The sequence below is a fragment of the Tachyglossus aculeatus genome, chromosome 24 (assembly GCF_015852505.1).
Source record: "Tachyglossus aculeatus isolate mTacAcu1 chromosome 24, mTacAcu1.pri, whole genome shotgun sequence".
Lineage (NCBI taxonomy): Eukaryota > Metazoa > Chordata > Mammalia > Monotremata > Tachyglossidae > Tachyglossus > Tachyglossus aculeatus.
This window is the reverse complement of record NC_052089.1, coordinates 11629640-11642056: the sequence shown is the minus strand read 5'-3', so window position 1 is coordinate 11642056 and position 12417 is coordinate 11629640. Positions and strand designations below refer to the sequence as shown.

Genomic DNA, 12417 nt, shown 5'->3' with positions numbered 1-12417 from the left:
ATCTTTAAATGAAATTTCTCTTTCCTTCGTCATTCGGGGATTATTCCGAGCCCAAGCGTACGATTTTGGAACTTTTCACCCTGCAACATCAGCTGTTGTGAACAGGGCCAACTTCAGACACTCAGCCTTGCTGACATGGGGCCAAAACAGCCAACTCCCTAGTTCCACATGACACCATCTTGTTGCAGTGCTCACAGAGCTCTGCATGCTGACATCATTGTATCATGCTGAGAACCCAGTGGAATTTGATAATGTCATCCTCAAGGATAGGAATCGTGCCTACCCACTCTAGCTTATCGTCCTCTCCTAGAAATCGGTGCGGCCTAGCAGATAGCGCCCAGGCCTCGGAGTCATAAGGACCTGGGTTCTCATCCCGGCTCTGCCATGTGTCTGCTGGGTGGAGAAGCAGCGTCAACCTTGGGAAAGTCACTTCACTTCTCTGTGCCTCGGTTAAGTCATCTGTAAAATGGGGATTAAGACTGTGAGTCCCATGTGGGACACGGTCTGTGTCCAACCTGATTAGCTTGATTCTACCCTGGCCCTTAGTACAGTGGCTGGCATAGAGTAAGCGCTTAACCCCATACCATTTAAAAAAGTGACTATTATCGTGCTCTGCAGACTAAACGCTCAATAAATACCATGGATTGATTGATTTGCAGAAGAGCGTTTCTGTGCCTCTGACCCTCAAACAAGCACCCCAGGGAGCTTGGCTCCAAGACTGTTACTTTTACCCCTCCAGCGGCTCACATCTGTTCCATCATCGTCTTTGAGAAGAGAGCAACATCACCATCTTTGGAAATTTTGGGACTACTGCCTCTCCATGGGGTGTTCTCAGTTATTAGCTTACTTTACTAACCGTCCAGCTCTAGTGGCTTTAGTAAGCTGCATAAATGCAAACCCACTGAGAGAACTTCAGGGACCTCCAAACTAATAGTAGTAATAATACTATTGTCAGTCTCACCGCCGACCTCTCGCCCACATTCTGCCTCTGGCCTGGAACATCCTCCCTTCTCATATCCAACAGACAATTATTCTCCCCTACTTCAGAGCCCCGTTGAAGGCACATCTCCTCCAAGAGGCCTTCCCTACCTAAGCCCCCCTTTCCTCTTCTCCCACTCCTTTTTTGCGTGGCCCTTTCCTTGCATCCTTTATTTATCCCTCTTCCCAGCCCCACGGCACTTTTGTATATATCTGTAATTTATTTATTTATATTAATGTCTGTCTCCCCCTGAAGATTGTAAACTCATTGTGGACAGGGAACGTGTCTGTTTATGGTGATATCGTACACTCCCAAGCATTTAGTATGATGCTGTGCACACATTAAGCATTCAGTAAATATGATGGAATGACTATTTATTAAGTGCTTATTGTGTGCAGAGCACTGTACTGTGCAGTTAAGAGAGAAAACAGAGGTAGGAATTAGACATGTTTCCACTCTAGAGCTAGGGATGAGAGGCATCACCCTTGTTGCTTTTATTGTACTTCCCAAGCGCTTAGTACAGTGCTCTTCACACAGCACTCAGTAAATACGATTGAATGAATTCAACAGGCAATCAATGGTGTTTACTGAGTGCTTACTGTGAGCAGAGTACTGTACTAAACGCTTGAGCAAGCACAGTAGAGCTGATAGACCCAATGCCTGCCTATGAAGACCTTACACTCTGGAGCACGGACTCTGTATTTGCAGAATGGCTCCTAATCCCATTAACTAATTGTCTCTCTTTCTCCCCCCTCTCTCCTTTTCCCCTCAAAGCTTTGCCCCAACTTAGCATTAATAGGATACTGAATCAAGCCTCAGGCCCACTGAATCACCCCTGATCCTGACCTGACCCCCTTTGTAGAAAGATTAGCCCAACATCATATCCAAGTGGAAGGTTGCCTGAATTCCTGCCAATTTCCCAAGTTCTTTCCAGTGTGTGAATAGCTTTGAAGAGACTAACTACTACAGGGCTCAAGCTGTGGCAAATCCAGAGAGAGAGGAAGTAGTGGATACCCCCATTCTGCTTCCCTCCCCAAGCTGTCTTATAGCATTAGGTTAACTTTCAAGCAGTCCCCATTGATTTTCACTTAAGGTGGCTGGAGTGCACTGTTGGGTAAAATGAATCCCCGCTTGAAAAAAAGGCAGATCTGCAAAGTGTTATTTAAGAGCATCAGGTTAGAAAAGAGTTTGTTGTTCAAGTTGCTCAAATTGAAAGCACATCTTGGAGACTTTCCCAAACTGAAAGCTCTGAGGGAAAGAAAAAGCATGAGAAATTCCAGCCCACAGAACAACTTTCTGGAAATTGGCTTGCCTAAAAATTGAGTGTTGGATTAGAAAGCTTTTTCTCAGCTGAAGGACAAATTTGTTAGAAGGTCCATTCTCTAACCCTAAGGGTGGATGGGCCATTGGTTTAACATAATAATGATAATGTTGATGGTTTCACATTCTTATCTTATTCTTATGTGAGTGCCGAAGACTGCAATGGCCTCTGGTTCATAATGCCAAGTCACAGGCCCACCATCTTTCTATTAGGCCACGCTCCCTCTCAGTGTGAAGGGAGCCAAGCGGGAAGCCATATCTGTTGTCCTCCATACTTTTCTGTGGAAGGAGTTGATTAAACAGATATTGGTCTGAACATTTCCATCTGTAGGTTTGGAAAAGTACATAAATAGATTAATTTCTTGAAATATTTGTCTTTTCACCGCATAAATAGCTTTGCAATTCCAATTGGCTTTTGGTGGCAGGGAGGTGCTTCCCATATCTGATTCCTCATTCCACTCAAGTTACTTTTCAGATAGGGGAGTGACCTACGATTCCAAGGTGGGTGTACTTCCCTTCTCCCCCCTAAAATTTTAGGCTAGGCCAGGCCCTAAAAGCAATAATTCCTTTTGTGATGCAGTCATTGTGATGGGTCAGGTGATTGTCAGGCTGAACTGTCCTTAAACTGCAACCTGAATCTAATCTGCCCCTCTGTAGGTTGTAGCTCATATGACAGAGCGGTCTAGAATGTATGACTTCAGAGGACAAGGTCAGAAGTTTCCGTTCATCTATCACTTTATGCCAGCTTGCTTTTCTATTTATGTCTTCTGTTCTTGCCCGTGAGCTCTCATGAGAGGCCATTTAGCGAACTCTCCCACGTCTGTGGTTAGGGGTGAAAGAGGAAATGTGGATAAGGGAAACCCACAGGTAATCAAAAAATTTGTATTTTTAAGTACTAACTCCAACCTTTGTCCCCATCATTCCATTTTCGGAGTCTGTAATAAGTGGAACAGAGCCTATGTCTGACCTGATTCTTGTGCATCTACCCCAGCGCTTAGTTCAATTAATAATTTCACAATTGTTATTAGAAGATGGATCGATTTGAATTTAATCTCTTTGACCCTGCCCATTGTCTGGTGGACCTCTGACCTACAGTGAAATGACTCAAAGGTGGTGATGGTGAAGAAGAAAGGTCTGTGGATAATCACCACTAACTAGGGAAGTCAGCCAATTGTAAACTCGGTTTATTATGTGCTAACTAGAGTCGTCCCTCATATTTTCCCCCTGCCCCAATCACTCTTAGGGAAGCTTTCCTGGAGGAGAAAATGGTATCATTGCCTAACTCTTAGCACTGCCCCCAAGGACTTCGGAAGAGAGTTATGTAACTGGGGCACTTGGGGCAACTTTAAAGTTAAGGTGAGGGGAACATAATCTGAAATGTATCCATTTTTTTTTTCTTTCTTCTCCTGACCTCTCTCCCATTCCTCCCCCCCCCCCCCCCCCCCACCGCTTTTCTCTTCCTCTGATCTTTCCTTCTTTACAACCTGTCCTGTTGTCCCTCCTGTCTTTCCATCTGCTGGAGTACAGCTCTTTCTTCCCTTCTGATTCCTGGAGATATTCTCAGCTGATTAATGAGCTAATGAGTGTCACCCGCCTTGATTTCTTTCTACAAATCAGAACAAAGATGACCTTTTGAGTCCCGGGCACATACTCTACCCACTCTGCACTCTCCCAAGTGCTTAGTACAACTCCTTTCCCCTTCTCCCACTTCCTTCTGAGTTACCCTGACTTGCAGCCTTTATTCATCCCGCTCCCAGCCCCACATCACTAATGCACGTAGCTAATTTATTTACACTAATGTCCACGCACTCTAGACTGCAAACTCCTTATGGGCAGGGAATGTGTCTGTTTATTGTTGTATTGTACTTTCCCAAGCGCTTAGTACCATGCTCTTCATACAGTAAGCGCTCCATAAATACGATTGACTGACTGACTGAGCCGCACACAGTAAGCGCTCAATGAATACTATCGATTGATTGACCAATATATCTCCTGATTCTCAGAGCTGTACTGTCCCCTCAGGATCAATAGAAAGACTGGTGTCTTGACTATGTGCATGAAGTGTGGGGGATGTCTAATTATATCAAAAGGAACATGGAAACATTCCAGGGGAAATGTAAAATCTAGGCTTCTGTCTATTACCTGTTTATAAGCTCTGTCTTTAAGACTAGAATTCTCCTTCGGAGTCTGTAATAGCTTTACCAGGTAGTTTCATCTCTCAAGGGAGCCACTTCACTGTATTTAGGGAAACTTAATACTCACAGACTGTTACAGGCAACTGACTTTTCCATGTTTTCATTATTCCTCCATAGAATAATGTTGTCTCTCTTTAGTGTCTTGGATTTATAAAAGTCACTTTTCCAGGGATCCGAACTGAATTCTTTGGATCAGTCTGCAGTTTGCGCGACAGTCTTTTTCTCCACCATTTCTCATTTCATCTTCCTTTTCCTGTGCTGATTGTTTTCCCTGTTTTCTTTTTACCTTTCAAATGGAAACCTGGAGCCATGACTGTGTGCAATTCTGTCTTTATTTTTCTCACACCAGTCCAGTATCTCTTATAAAACTAAACGCTTAACTCGCCGTGTCTCATATTTCTTCAAGTAAATAAACTTCGTACAAATGCTTACACAAACTCCTTAGACAAATGGGTTACCTATTTTCTAAATGCAGGAATGGGTAAACAACTGTTTCTCAAATTTTGTAAACTGAAATGCTGTTGTCTACCTCAATCTGGACAGTCGCATATCAATTACTGTGACACTGCTCAGACCTTGAAATCAAGATCTTCTCTGATTAGACTCTGTCTTCATTTGATCAGTTATAAGACAATTTAGTATCTTCAGAGTGCAGAGAGATCTGAATCGATCCCTTCTTCTTTGACCACAGAGGAGGCGGCAGAAATTGCATATGTGCAGGAGTTCCTATGCACACGTGGGGACTGAAGTCCCAGCAACCCTCTGAAACAACCCCTCCTGGATCTTGTTATTGCTAATAGAAGTACAAAGCAATGGACCTTCTCAATAAATAGTTTTAACTGTAAAATCAGCAGCTCTGCGAGTTACCCTCAAATTACCCAGAAGACTGTATCTATATCCGGAGCCAAATCCAGCCTTTTTCAACAGCTAGTAGAGTTGATAGATATGTTTCTTGCTCACAAGGAGCTCATAGTCTAGGAGACACCATTAAAAGAAATTGCAGTTAGGGGAAATGGCAGAGTAAAAATAGGCTTTCTGTTGGATTGCAGCCTGTCTGAACCCTTAAAACGTCTCCGTCCTTGGGGTTCTGGGTTTCCCAATTACAGCTCCCCATAGCTCAGGCAGGGGAGAAAAGGGGATGATAAGATATTTTGACCCTGGCAGAGAAGGAATTGGAATCCCATCCGCACATCTTTGCATCCAGCGGGTTAGTCTAGAATGCAAAGTGCTAATGTTGTATCTAAGCAATAGAGCATCATGGCTATTTGACAGTTAGCTAATGCCTCCATACAAAAGATATAATCAACAGCGCAGAACGTCTTGGAACCCACCCCATTCACCTAGACACACTCATTTTCTTTCCATTCATAGACCTCTCTGAAACCACAGGAATTTCTGTGCACCTGGAAGGAATATTGAAGGAGTGAAGAGTTATTGAAATGGACTTTTACGAAAAGGTTCTTAATTTATGTTGAGTAGAAATCTTACTTGTCGAAATCTAAATGTCAAAACTATAGTTATGGCTCAGATTAAGATGCTTCAAGGAGCGGAATTTTTGCACTTGGATGTATCTGTCATTTATTCATGTATTTAATGGCCTCCATGTGTTTTTTAACATTCATGCCTCTGCTCTTACTCTTTTACCTGTTGTACGGTTGCACTTTGCGGATGCCTGTGTCTCCCATTAGATTGCAAATTTGAAGGAGATGGACCATGTCTTTTATTTGTATTTTAGGTTGTCATGTGCCCAGTACTTTGTGTCAGGCACATAGCACTAAAAGAGCAGCGTGGCCTCGTGAAAAGAGCACAGTCCCGGAGGTCAGAAGACCTGGGTTCTAATGCCGACTCTACCACTTTGTCTGCTGTGTGACCCTGGACAAGCCACGTAGTAATTAATAATAATAATAATGGCATTTGTTAAGCTCTTATTATGTGCCAAGCACTGTTCTAAGTGCTGAGGTAGATACAAAGTGCTCAGGTTGTCCCACGTGGGGCTCACAGTCTTCATCCCCATTTTACAGATGAAGTAACTGAGGCCCAGAGAAGTGAAGTGACTTGCCCAAAGTCACACAGCTGACAGGTGGTGGAGCCAGGATTTGAACCCATGACCTCTGACTCTTTCCACTAAGCCACACTGCTTCTCTAACTTCTTAACTTCTCCGTGCCTTGCTATTTCTCTAACTTCTCTTCTTAACTTCTCTGTGCTTCGGTTTCCTCATCTGTGTAAAATGGGGATTCAGTTCCTCTTCTTCCCTTCTAGCTGGACTATGAGTCCTGTGTGGGACAGGGATTGTGTCCGACGTGATTAAATTGTACCTACCCCAGCACTTAGTATGGTGCTGTGCTCAGATTAGGCACTTAATAAATTATGGTATTGATGATAATGCCCACAAGGCTCTTCAAGCATGAGAATTCATAGAGCTAACAGGAATTTCCAGATTGTAAGATCCCTGAGAGTAGAGATGGGTCTACCTAGTTTATTTTACTCTCTCAACCACTTAGTGTAGTGCTCTTCACACAGTAAGTGCTCAATAAACACCACTGATTGATTGAACTGCTCATAGATTGTTAGTTCTGAGTGAGACAGGATCTGTGACTCATCTGATTATCTTGATTTTAACCCAGCATTTAGCACGGTGCCTGGTACAGAGCATTTTTTTATGGCATTTAAGCATTTTCTTTGTGCCAGGCACTGTACTAAGCTCTGGGGTAGAGAGAATATGGTTGCCTTAGACACAGTCCCTGTCCCATATAGGGCTCACAGTCTTAATCCCCATTTTTACAGATGAGGTCACTGAGGCACAGATGAGTTAAATGACTTGCCCAAGGTCCACAGCAGACAAGTGGCGGAGGCAGGATTAGAATCCAGGTCCTCTGACTCCCAAACCTGTTGTCTTTCCACCAGGCCACACTGCTTCTCTAATGGCTAAGTGATATGGTTAAGTAAATGCTGTAATGATTATAGAAAAAACTCTTTCGTGAAAACTCTGAAGAACTGGAACACCAAAGGAAAGTTATGGTTCTCCCCAAACTGTGCTGATATTTATACTAATGTCTGTCTCCCCCTGTGGACTGTCAGCTCATTGTGGGCAGGGAATGTGTCGCTTTATTGTTGTATTGTACTCTCCCAACTGCTTAGTACAGTGCTTTGTATACAGTAAGCACTCAATAAATATGATTGAATGAATGAATGCCATTCCTTGCACAAAGGAGGATCTACAAAGAATGTTTAAGTGACTGTCAAGAATCTTGGACTGGGGTCTAGCTCCTAACAAAGGAAAGGTTTCTAGAGGATTTCTTCCTGTCCTTTCATTGCATTCCTTTGCACAGTGCTTGGCACAAAGTAAGCACCTAACCAATATAGTTGTTATTATTATTAATAATAATAATGGCTTTTGTTAAGCACTTGCTATGTGCAAAGCACTGTTCTAAGCACTGGGGGGATACAGGGTGATCAGGTTGTCCCACGTGGGGCTCACGTCTTCATCCCCATTTTACAGGTGAGGTAACTGAGGCCCAGAGAAGTTAAGTGACTTGCCCAAGTTCACACAGCTGACAATTGGCAGAGCCGGGATTTGAACCCGTGACCTCTGACTCCAAAGCCCGTGCTCATTCCTTTGAGCCACGCTGCTGCTTGTTATTATTGTATGTCACCACTATCCTGTCTTCCTGAAGAAAGTGATAATGGTGGGTTTTTTTATTTTTATTGTATTTGTTAAGCATCTATTATGTGCCAGGCTCTGTACTAAGCTCTGGGATAGTATACAAGCTAATCAGGTTGGACACAGCCTATGTCCCACATGGGGTTCACAATATTAATTCCCAATTTACAGATGAGGTAATTGAGACACAGAAAAGTTAGGTGACTTGCCCAAGGCCACACAACAAACACGTGGCAGAGTCAGGATTCGAACCCAGGTCCTTCCGGCTCCCAGGCCCGTGCTCTATCTACAAGGTCACAGGGTTCTCGTGAATTTCCTTAGTAATGCCTATGTTAGAGTCTTCAGGTATCTGAGCAGTACATTCCCTTCCTGCTTCTTGCTGCTTCTTGATGCAGAGAAGCAGCGTGGCTCAGTGGAAAGAGCCCGGGCTTTAGAGTCAGAGGTCATGGGTTCAAATCCTGGCTCTGCCAGTTGTCAGCTGTGTGACTTTGGGCAAGTCACTTCACTTCTCTGGGCCTCAGTTCCCTCATCTGTAAAATGGGGATGAAGACTGTGAGCCCCCCGTGGGACAGCCTGATCACCTTGTAAACTCCCCAGCGCTTAGAACAATGCCTTGCACATAGTAAGCACTTAATAAATGCCATCATTATTATTATTAGTATTCTAGATCTGAACACCATCTGAGCCAGGTGTCTGATTGATTTAGAAACTTTTTTTCCTCCTATTTCAGCACACTCGGCCAGCTATCCATTATTAGCACAGTCTTCTAGACTGTGAGCCCACTGTTGGGTAGGGACCGTCTCTATATGTTGCCAACTTGTACTTCCCAAGCTCTTACTACAGTGCTCTGCACACAGTAAGCGCTCAATAAATATGATTGATTGATTGATTGATTGTTGAGCTTGTGAAAGGGGGGTAATTTTGCTGTGAGAGTGCACCCTTTGGTTTCTTGATTGGGTGGAGGTTTCTGATTGACATCTGCTGCCCGGGGATGCTAGTGGCTTTACTCTCAGCTCAGCTGGATTATCTTCTTTGTGCTCTCAGGGGGATTTCCTTGCGGGTGCTCAGAGGCCAGAGTAGGTGGGAAGTGGCAAAGTCCCAAATGGTGTTTGGCACTAAATCAAGCATGGTTATCACCATCAGAGTTCCCAAAGCAGATTGTGGGGGAAACCAATATCTTGGGGGCCCTAAAAATATTTACATCATCTTGTGGTGCGGATCAGACCTGGCAAGTGTTAATGGCCTAGTCCATAAAGTGAGCGGAAGTAGAGAAAATGTCTTTTGTGACCCCCTACCTGGTGTGGTCATGGGTTGTTGAGCTGGAAGTCAAGCATTTCATAGCCTAGAAACCATCAGTAGAGGCTGAATTTTCTGATGTCCGCGGGGAGACATTTTGTCATCTAATACCCACTGCCATACCTTCACTCCCACTTGACACTCTCATTTCTGGCTGTGGTCAGTCTGTCTGAACTGCGTCTTTGTTGGTTTGGAGGCATTCTCAGCTTTAGTTGAGCTTGTGGGTAAGGTACAGTACTTTCCAGTCTGGAGGCTCTTATCCTCCCTTTCATAGTTCCAACCACTTCAGTTAGGAAATATCTGGGAGCAGCAGGCAGCAGTCTCCAGAAGCATTAAATTTTATTTCATTTATTTCCAATTTCATTAAAGCTCATCCTCACCTACAGCCAAATGTATTTTAGGCCCACTGGTCTGCTGTGACTAAATTTTGAGCTTTCATGGGCCAGGGCTCAGAGGGGAAATGTAAGGGGCCATTTGCTGTAATAATAATAATAATGTTGGTATTTGTTAAGCACTTACTATGTGCCAATCACTGTTCTAAGCGCTGGAGTAGATACAAGGTAAACAGGTTGTCCCACGTGGGGCTCACAGTCTTCCTCCCCATTTTACAGATGAGAGAACTGAGAAGTGAAGTGACTTGCCCAAGGTCACACAGCTGACAAGTGGCGGAGCCGGGATTAGAACCCATGACCTCTGGCTTCCCAGCCCGTGCTCTTTCCCTTGAGCCACGCTGCTTCTCTGTACAACCTGCATTCTCAAGGAAGACCTGTAATTTGGTGACTTGCTTCCCCCCAGCAGTTTCTGCGTGCTCCACTGGCCTCTCTGCTCTTTTGAAAGAAATGAAAGGGAGAGTGTCCACGTGGCCCTGAGGCTCAGCTGTTGTTCAGCCTTGGGGTCACATATTGGGCTTGGGGGGATTGTGTCAGTCGTCTCCTAATTATCCCTGGTGAGAGCTACAAGGCCAGGGCCTCTCACGTTGATCCAGGGCCACAAGCCTCACCGACTTCTTCCCGGCCAAGTTTGACATTCCAGCTCCTTGGGATGATTTATGTCTGCAGAGGGCTTTGGATTTTCAGCACGAAACTCCTCTGCCTTCAGCTTTGTTTCTCCATGTATGTTCTCTTCCCCAGAGAACAGCCAGCCTTCTCCTCCAAGGGTACGAGTCAAGGCCACAAAACAGGAGGAAAACGGCATTGAGCCATGAAGCCGTTCGATTAGTTGGGAACCTCAAAGGGGCCATTTTATCCATCCCCCATTTTCGTACACGTTTTCTTTCTCTTCAGAGCCGGTGGAAGGCACATCCTCCCCCAGGCCCCAATCCCTTTTGTTTCCTGGCTCCTGAGACAGGGGATTCCCATCTCTAGGTGAAAAGTTACACTTCTCAACATCTTCTCTTCTGCCTCTTGTCAAACAGTTGGGCAGCAAGAGGCCCACGTCATTTGTTCACAGCACAGCAGGAGGCATAGGGTAGTGGCAAATTGTTAAGAAACTGGAATAAGAGCTCCATTTGAGGAGACCTTTTCCCTAGGGCCACACCCTACAAGTAACATTTTTTGTTCTTGGTTGGTGTGTCGGTGGATAGGAACTGGGGAGGAAGAAGAGGGACAGTATTTGACTTTACCCCTCATTTCCAGGATAACTGAACTCACACCAACTCCTGCGAAGAAAAATCTTGGTTTTGGGTTTTTTTTTCCCCCACTAGTGGAATTTTCAGGAGGGGGTTGAGGCATTGAGAAGGTGCAGGAAGGCCTAGCCAGATCTCCACCAAATCTGTTGCTGCCGTAGGCGGTTCGGTGAATCTCCTCAATACAGAGCCGACGCAGAGGGTTAAGGGTGAGGGAAGGCTCCTGCCAGATCGTGCACCTTCCTGTGGGGGCTAGACGGCAGCTCAGGAAAAAGAGTTTCCTTTCAGGACTCCCTTAATGGAAATCACAGAGAGAGCATCTTGTCTTCAGAAGAGCAGATTTCCCTGTGGGAACATAAGGGACAATACCCTAGCTCAGGTCCCCCACAGATTTATGGAGGGTGACAGTAAATGGTAATCAGTAAACAGTAATGGGCCTGCTTCAGGTGTTTGTACATTTCAGGTAGAATGTCTTTTAGCATAAAGAAGGGACCACAAACATTTAAATGAAGTGGTTGGGAAATCGGTATAGCCACATTCCTAAAGGTATAAAAACGGTTGACCTTTAAGAACATGTTGTTGTTTTATTTAAACCAGATTGCTTGAATGCAGATTACACTTTCACATGCCAGATTTTGATGAGTTGTGTAGACTTGAGATTAAAAAGAGAAAGCATTGATCGTTTAAAAATATTTCCGGAGATCTGTTTTGACATCACTTTCTTTGAAGACCTTCCTTCCTTTTCATCTCAGTAATTAAACATCAAATTAGGATAAACAAGCCTCCAAATGTGGTTTAGAGTGGCCAGGCTAGAGGACATCAGACCTATAAGGCTGAGGACTGAAACTAATGGTAACAGTCTGAGAAATCCCGTGCCCCAGAAGTTAGTAGAGGGCATGCAAAATCTAGCGCCTGGGTGTCTCTAAAGGGAAGACAGGAAATGGGATGATCAGCCATCCTTCTAGGTGGATGGCCTGCCCTGGTAAAGAGTTTTTAATAATAATAATAATACTAGTGACATTTATTAAGCACTTACTATGTGCAAAGCACTGTTCCAAGCACTGGGGAGGTTACAAGGAGATCAGGTTGTCCCACGGGGGGCTCACAGTCTTAATCCCCATTTTACAAATGAGGGAACTGAGGCACAGAGAAGTTAAGTGACTTGCCCAAAGTCACACAGCTGACAATCGGCAGAGCCAGAAGGAAAGTCTTTAGAACGGAGATTGAAAGACTCAGGTTTGGGCACTCTGTGAAAGGGATAAGCCCACAGGCAAGCTTATGTCATATTTCTTTGGGTGCAAAACCCCATCGCTTTTAGTCCTCCCCTCAGCACCTCTCCCG

General features: G+C 44.5%; 1 protein-coding gene across 3 annotated transcripts in view; it reads left to right on the top strand.

Moving 5' to 3' along the window:
• CMSS1 (cms1 ribosomal small subunit homolog) overlaps window positions 1-12417 on the top strand; it is a 263733-nt gene that overhangs the window by 228131 nt on the left and 23185 nt on the right. Inside the window, exon 1 of one of the 3 annotated variants that reach the window (XM_038766082.1) lies at window positions 5886-5951. The exons of the other annotated variants lie outside the window; for them this stretch is intronic. The gene's annotated coding sequence lies outside the window, so the exon portion shown is untranslated. Of the gene's footprint in view, window positions 1-5885; window positions 5952-12417 lie in introns of those variants that run through there. 3 annotated transcript variants of the gene reach the window in all.